Raw genomic sequence first — 7,774 nt, forward strand, 5'->3', positions numbered from 1 at the left:
TCGGCCATGCCCCACCAGCGCCAGCTGCCACAACCATCCTGGGGGGGGGGCCATGGCTGGGCCCCAGGTTACAGCAGCCATGTGGCTGCTCTCGTGCCCTCGGGGAGCCCACCGGGCCCAGGATCGGGGGGCATCAAGGTGGCACAGACTCCCATTTGCCCCCAGCCCCTTCCGTTCCTGCCCCGAGTGTCTCTCAGCCAGTGGCAGGGATCAGAGCCTAGGACCCTGGGAAATGCCCCCCAGAGCGGCAGGGGACTGTGGGGTGTCAGTTCAGTTCCATCAGGGTTCGGGATTTACCACTCCTCTCCGGTGTCCATGGGGGTCTCCTCCCTCCGCCCCCTGGCGACCCAGCCAGACTCTGGGCCTCCTTCTGGCGCAGTGTTTGGGGCTGTCAGACGACCCTCTGAGTGGCGGAGGCTCTGATGCCCGTAGGTTCCTGTTGAATGGGCACATCCCGCCGCCGCCCCGGGTGCTGACCCGCTCGTCCGGAGCACACTCAGCGGATGCTGGTTTATTTCTGCTCCGTCTCTTTCTTACCACAGAGTTTCCACTGCAGGACATTTTTTTGCCAGTCACTTTTCTTAGCGTTGTGACTTCCCCTAGTGATTCCTCCTCCTCTTCCTCTCACTGCCCCGTGGCTCGAGGTGAGGGCACCTCTGCTTCCCTTTGTGCCTGGGGAGTGTTGCCAGTAGGGTGACCAGATGTCCCGATTTTATAGGGGCCGTCCCGATTTTTGGGTCTTTTTCTTATATAGGTTCCTATTACCCCCCACCCCCGTCCCGATTTTTCACACTTGCTGTCTGGTCACGCTAATTGCCGGGGGCTTTGATGGGGCCAGGATTTGGCCTACTACCCGGAGCCCATTTGTCCCCTCAGCCACGTGTGCACCAATCCCCACGGCTGAGTATCTTACTCCAGGGCATTCATTTAGTACCCTGCAGCGACACCATGTTTAGCTTTGCCTAACTGAAGGCCCCGTGTTCAGCGCATCTCCCGATTCTTGGTGTTATGGTAGCACCAGCTGAGATCAGCAGGGCCGCCCAGAGGGGGGGGACAAGTGGGGCAATTTGCCACAGGCCCCGGGTCCCGCAGGGGCCCCCACGAGAGTTTTTTGGGGCCCCTAGAGTGGGGTCCTTCACTTGCTCCGGGGGCCCCGGAAAACTCTCGTGGGGCCTGGGCCCCCGGAGCTTCTTCCGCTCCGGGTCTTTGGTGGCGGGGGGTCCTTCCGCCCCGGGACCCACCGCCAAAGTGCCGGGTCTTCGGCGACAATTCGGTGGTGGGGGGGCCCCGTCGCCGAAGATCCCAGGCCCCCTGAATCCTCTGAGCAGCCCTGGAGATCAGGGCCTCATTGTGCTGGGTCCAGACATACAGCAAGAGACGGCACCTGCCCCAGTGAGTGGGCAGCCTGACTAGGCAGAGACATGGTGGACAGAGCAAACAGACTTCCCCAGGGTCACAATTGCCAACCCTCCAGGATTGTCCTGGAGTCTCCAGGAATTAAAGATTATCCTTTCCATAAAGATTATGTCAGGAGATGAATCCTCCAGGAATACGTCCAACCGAAATTGGCAACCCTAGGTCACACAGCTGCTCCAGTTCCCCTGAGTCCCAGTGCAGTCCAGCATCTCGCCTGCTGGACCATCCTGCCTCTCGAGCAGCTCATTCCAGCCCCCCATCCCTTTCCGACTCTTGGTTTTTGATGGTCCCAAGTAGATGCGTTGTGGAATTGTTTGCAGGTGATGATGAAATGGTGGCGCAGCAGCCGGGCAACTGATTGACTCCCCTCTCCAGCAGGTAACATTTCAGTGTTCCCATCTGTGCAGCCCATTGATATTTTGGTGATTATGTCCCCTGGGTTATCCCTGGCCTGACCCTAGTCTCCGGACCCCTGTTTAACCGGAATCCCAAATACTCAGTTTACCCAACCTAGGTCCATCTCCATTTGCATGAGCAGAAGGCACTGGCTTGGCAAACTAGAATCTCTCTTTCTTAGGTATTTAAATAGGCACCGTTATTGGGGTGTCTGAGCATGTCACAGTCTTAAATGTCTGTATCCCCGCAGCAGCTGGACAGCTTAATCTCAGCTTAACGCTCCACATTAATTACATGGACTGATGTGTATCAGCGCATGGGTCTGAGACGCTATCTTTCTGGCCTGTTTAATTAAGGAGAACCCCTCCCATTCCCTCCATCCCTTCTGTGTCCTTTGTCCCCCTGTGACCCCCTGCCAACACCACTGTCATTCTTTGCAGATACAGTGAAGTCCAGTGTTTTCTAACATGACCCAGTGCTTCTGCTTCTGTGAGTAGGAAATGTCCCCACATTTCCTGAGCAGGGATGGGCCTTGTCACCAGGGTGTCACTCTGGAGATCCAAGAAATGGCCATATCACCGTGGTGTCACTGTGCAGACTCGAGGATGGACCATAGCACTGTGGCGTCACTATGGAGACCAAGGATGCATGTCACCATGGTGTGTCCATGCAGACAATTCCCCTCCCCCATTACATTGGGTGGGAGCTGGAATATATATATATTTTTTCCTTTCTCCCCCAGCCACAGGCCGATGGGGGGTGAGTTCTCCTTTCCCAGCTATGGGCAGAGGAGGACCCAGCCTTCCTGCTGTGACCAGGGGCTGCTCTGGCAAAGGACGGGAAAGAACGTCTGCTCGGGACTGCAGGGGGGCTCTGGGACAGGGCCGGAAAGGCTGGAATGTCTGGGTCCATCCTCAGCTCTCAAGCCCAGCTCCCCTCTGCCAGAGCTCGGCGGCAGAGATTTGTCCTGCCGTGAGACGCCGTAGGTGGGTTAGGGATGAAAGGCCTCTGAGGAGCTGGACACTGCTTTGTCATCATCCCTTTGCTGCCTGACCTGGTGGGGGCCAGTCTAGGCACAGAGACACCCCTGGCTTTGTTGCTTCCCCGACAGAATGGCCAGGGAGCTCTGGATTATTCATGCTGAGGATAGCCAGGGACTGATGTGTCCCACGGGCAGTGCAGGGCCAATGTAAGAATCTGGAGAGGGAGAAATTGCAGGTGTTGCTGGAGTCATGCCCTGGGTTTCCCTGGTCTGAATAATCCAGACCTCCCTGGGCTGGGACTTTCACTGGGCCTCAGTTTCCACAACAGAGATGCTCTCTCTCTCTCTCTCTAATTATATGGGGAACAAGTAACGGTGCTGTTAGTCAAGCTTGGCCTACTGTTCCCAGGCCTTTCCACGTCTGGGGCTGTAATGGGGGGCGGTTGAGAGGGCTGCCTGGCCTGCTCCCCTCCCCAGCTCTGCTGTCAGGGGCCGGCCCTGCCCGCCGAGAGGCCTCTGAGAGTGTGGGTGAGCTCAGCTGGAGAGCCCGGCCATCCATTCCCCGCCTCCGGGTCCCCTGAGCCGGCGCACGCCCCCCAGTCATGATCCTTCAGCGCCCTCGGGGAAAACATTGTTGGGACTTTCCCTCCATTCCGCGGCCTTGGGAAACTCTCAAACACTTGCAGCCTCTGGTGCCCCCAAATGACAGGGAGACCAGATGGCCGGGCACTTGTCAGTGTTCCCAGCTGCCATCCCCCAGCCAGGCCGAGCCTGGGGAGGGGCATGGAACTTCGCATTGCCCCGTGGAGACCTGGAAATTGGGTAATGGTCCCCGGACACCCAGCGGGGCATTGCCTTTCATGGCTCACCAGCGGGCACCGGTCCTGGCCTGCCCACCCACCAGTGTCTGGGGGCCCCTTCCTCCTCCTCCTCCTTTGGTGACCCCTGGCTGGGCTGAGCCAAGGGACCCAGAGCTCGGCATGACTGCACATCGCCCTGATTGGGACATGGAGAACTCAGCCAGCGCTGACCCCGCTCGGGAGCTTGCCCCCTGCCCAGACTTCCTGGAGAAGGGAGGGAGAAGAACAGCAATGGGATGTGTTAAGTGTTTAATCTGTTGATTTCTAAGCCAGTCTCATTCTTCTGGGGGATCCGACTCCCGGTGTTTGGAGGCTCAGGGTTGGCCGTGCTGCACACGGGGCATTTTCTATTCTGTGCACCAAACTCAGCACTGGGACAGATCTCCAGAGCCTCCAAGTGGGGCCCTCTGCAAAGCCTCTGCATTTCCCATCCCAGATCAAGGAGACCCCGGCCCCTTCCCCACAACACTGCTGGGGGTAGCGGCAGCATGGAAATAGCACACTGATGTATCACTCCCAGCTGGCATCTCTCCTCCTTACCCTCCCCCCTTCACTGCTTTCCCACTCAGTGCACCGTGCCTTAGAAACTCAGAGCTAGCTTCTGCCCCCCCGGTTTGAAGTTGGCCATCCCCGGCCGAGGTCCTTTGTAGTGCACCGAGCACTGATTGCACTGAGTAACTGGGCACTGTATCTTCTGTAAAGGGGTTTGCCCTCATTCCCCCTTACAGTCAGCCAGTGTGTACAGACCGGCCTGTGGGCAGAGGGGGTACCCTGCTAGCTAAAGTCAGCAAAGCAACTCGCCACTGTTCCCTCCTGGGGAAAGTGGCAGGGTTTTACTCCACTAGCCTGATGTGCACGCTCTTGTGCCTCGGGAAAGCATGGACCGGAAGACAATTCAATGCAGCTCAGACTTACTGAGTCCAGGCAGGATTTCGTTGCTGTGGTTGTCAGCTCATACTAATTTCCCTCGCCCTGTTGGAATTTCAGTGGGATTGTTCTGCCCAATATCTCCTGTGGGCTTGGACCTCCTTAACCCTACTGCCTGTTAAGGAGATTGATGGATGAGATGAGGATGATATGACAGGAAGTCCCACCCACCTGTCACAGGAAGTCCCACCCTCCTCAATGCCACTGGAAGTCCTGCCTTAACTGAAAATGACGCTATCACAGAAAATGATGTTATGCACTATTCTTTGTCTCCCAACCCCCAACACAGCTACAGACCTTACTGCGACTTTAATAAGTAGACGTTCAACAGCTCTCGCTGAAAAATGTAGAACAGGCAGCTTAGTTCTGTTGAATCATTTCACAGAATGAAGAAAACATCAAACGATTTCATGGGGCAGAGCTTTGGAGCGAATTAGATTTAGGGCACTGCTCTGTATGGCACCCTCTTTGTGTGGATATGACAGGTGCTCATACACACACGCACACACTCAACCACACCGTCACACCCTTAATAATGGAAAGGCCAGACATCTCCCAGTTAATAGGCGAGACTTCCTTCGCCAGAGGGAATCAGTCTCAGGGCCCTGGAATGTCAGTCTCTCGTAGACGGCGTGTTGGTCTGAAAGGCGAAGGATTTCTGCCTGTACTTTTATGTTTTTGGCGATGATTTGAGCTTACCCCACCTTATGGTGCCTCCGCTGGGCCAATGGGAAGGGGCGGCACGTCCAGGACTTCGGTGGCAATTTGGCGGCGGGTCCCTCAGTCCCTCTTGGAGCGAAGGACCTGCTGCCGAATTACCGCCGAGGAATGAAGTGGCGCGGTTGAGCTGCCGCCGAAGTGCCGCCGATCGTGGGGGTTTTTTTCCCTTCGCCACTTGGGGCGGCAAAAATGCCTGAGCCAGCCCTGGCTTGGGATACAGCCAACACGGCCCAGTCCTGTTGAAGGGAGGCAGACTTTGGGCCAATGTCAGTTTTGAAGAGTCCTGCTTACCCCTGAAGTGTTCTTAAAATATTCATTGTTGCAAACCACATGCAGGGGGGCTATGTGAACGTCAAAGCTATCGAAAAGAAAGGCGAGGCCAGTTCTGAGAACGTTTCCACAGCCTGGCCTGAGGGTTAAGCAGCCATGCGCTAACATCTGGCCTCCTCAAAAGGAAAAGGGGCTTGCGGACCATGAACATCACTCGTGGTAGACATTTTAAAACTCCCCTTCATGCATTCATCACCATTCTTAGGGTACCATACTTAGCAATCGATTTATCGGGGATTGATATATCGCGTCTTGTTAAGACGATATATCGATCCCCGAACGCGCTCACCGTCGACTCCGGAACTCCACCAGAGCGAGCGGCGGTAGCGCAATCGACGGGGGAGCCGCGGCCGTCGATCCCGTGCCGTCTGGACCCCAGGTAATTCGATCCAATTAGTGTAGCTGAAGTTGCGTATCTTGGATTGATCCCCCCCCTAGTGTAGACCAGCCCTTAATAATAAAGGTGGACAGGTGACAGCAGATGTCACAGCTTTGCTTTGCAAACAAGAGAAGTGGAGAAGTCAGTGGCTGTTACAGGCTAGCTGGGTAAAAGATTACACAACTTGTTTCCTCAAGTAGTTTCTCTCTTAACAGAAAATTGACTTTAAAGGTTGTCAAAATAAATTCCATCTGCAATAGAATTAATTGAAGTCTATAGCAGGTCTGCAGTCTCGGAGACATTGTCTTTCTCACCTAGTCCCTCACCCCAACCTTTGGAGTGAGGTGTTCCTTCAGAATACTTTAGTCCAAAGGGGGTAAATTACATCAAATACACTTTTCCCAGAGTAGCCATCATTTCCTGTATTGCTAACAGAAAGGAAAACAAGGTGACATTCAGTATTACAATATCCTTCAGGTTATCACATAATTAGTCTCTTATTCTTTAATTAATAATTAACTTCATGTTTAATTTCATTTTCCTTAGTGAGACGAACATAAACAAAGATTAACAAATCCTATATGTTAGTTTGAGCTTAATCCCCATTGCCACCAGGTGAACCCTGTGTAAAATTGTGGCCTACACCAAACCAGGGGAGTTCCGTGAGTTCGTTTTCCAGGGGTCTTCTGCCATAAGTGTTGGTGGAAGGGGTCTCCCACCATATGGGAAGGTTTGTGTCATGAGAAAAAACACCTGTTCGCCACTTGCACAGGAGGCAAAGGAGGTGGTGCAGATGCACAAGGCACAAGAGCAAAACGCAGAGATAAAAGCTTGCAATCAGGATTCAACCTGCATGTATCCTGCTTACACCCCCTCTCTTTGCCTGGAGGTTGAGGCAGCTCTCTGAGTCTACTCCCTGTTCAGTGAGGGTCTCTAGGTCAGACCCTTAGGGAACCATGTAGGAATAACAGGGAGATGCAGGTTTGTACCTCAGCTGCTGCCTGGCACAGGGAGAGGCCAAAGGGAAAAGGCAGAAATGCCCCAAACATTGTTAGGAAGAACCAAAACCAAACTGCTTGTTCCCTGCGGCAGTTTGTGCATTAATGGTGCCATGGAAAGGGAAGGGGTCTGTGATGTCCTCGCCCCCCGCATTATCGGTGTTGTCACGGGGAGGGTAAGCTGAGGCAGTGCCCTGGCGTTTGTTCTGCTGTGGTGCCCCCCAGGCTGAGAGCCTCGGACTACTGCATTTAACCCCCGGCATGCCTTATCCTCTGCCAGGTACCATGGGGAGGGGACAGCAGGTAAATCAGTAAAGGAACCCCTGAGCTCGGACACCAGCCTGACTCACTCTGGCACCCAGGGGAAGGGAGCTGCCCAGTGCCTGGTGGGAGCAAGATCGGAGTCAGCCCTGTGGTCACTGCCATCCCAGGGCCGGCACCAAAGGGCCACTACTAGGGCTGCAGCCAGTCTGGCCATGGGACCAGGCACTCCAGCCCTGCCTGGGGAAAGCTCCCTCTGATTGGCTGCCTGTGCCACTGCCCTGCCTCCTGGGAAGAGCAGCCAATCAGGGCTGCTGCAGGAAGCAGCCAGAGCTCTGCCCTGCCCCCTTTGCCTCTCAAGAGCCCACAAGCTCAGCGTGGCCCTGTCCCCTCTTCCCCACACCCCTTCTGTGCGCAAGGGTCAGTCCACTCCCTGAGTCCCTCCTCCATTGCATCCCTGGGTCTCCATAGTGACACCAGGGTGTCCTGCACTACCCTGGTGTTT

Source organism: Terrapene carolina, unplaced genomic scaffold (genome assembly GCF_002925995.2).
Source record: "Terrapene carolina triunguis isolate 2854851 unplaced genomic scaffold, T_m_triunguis-2.0 Scaffold33926, whole genome shotgun sequence".
NCBI lineage: Eukaryota > Metazoa > Chordata > Testudines > Emydidae > Terrapene > Terrapene triunguis.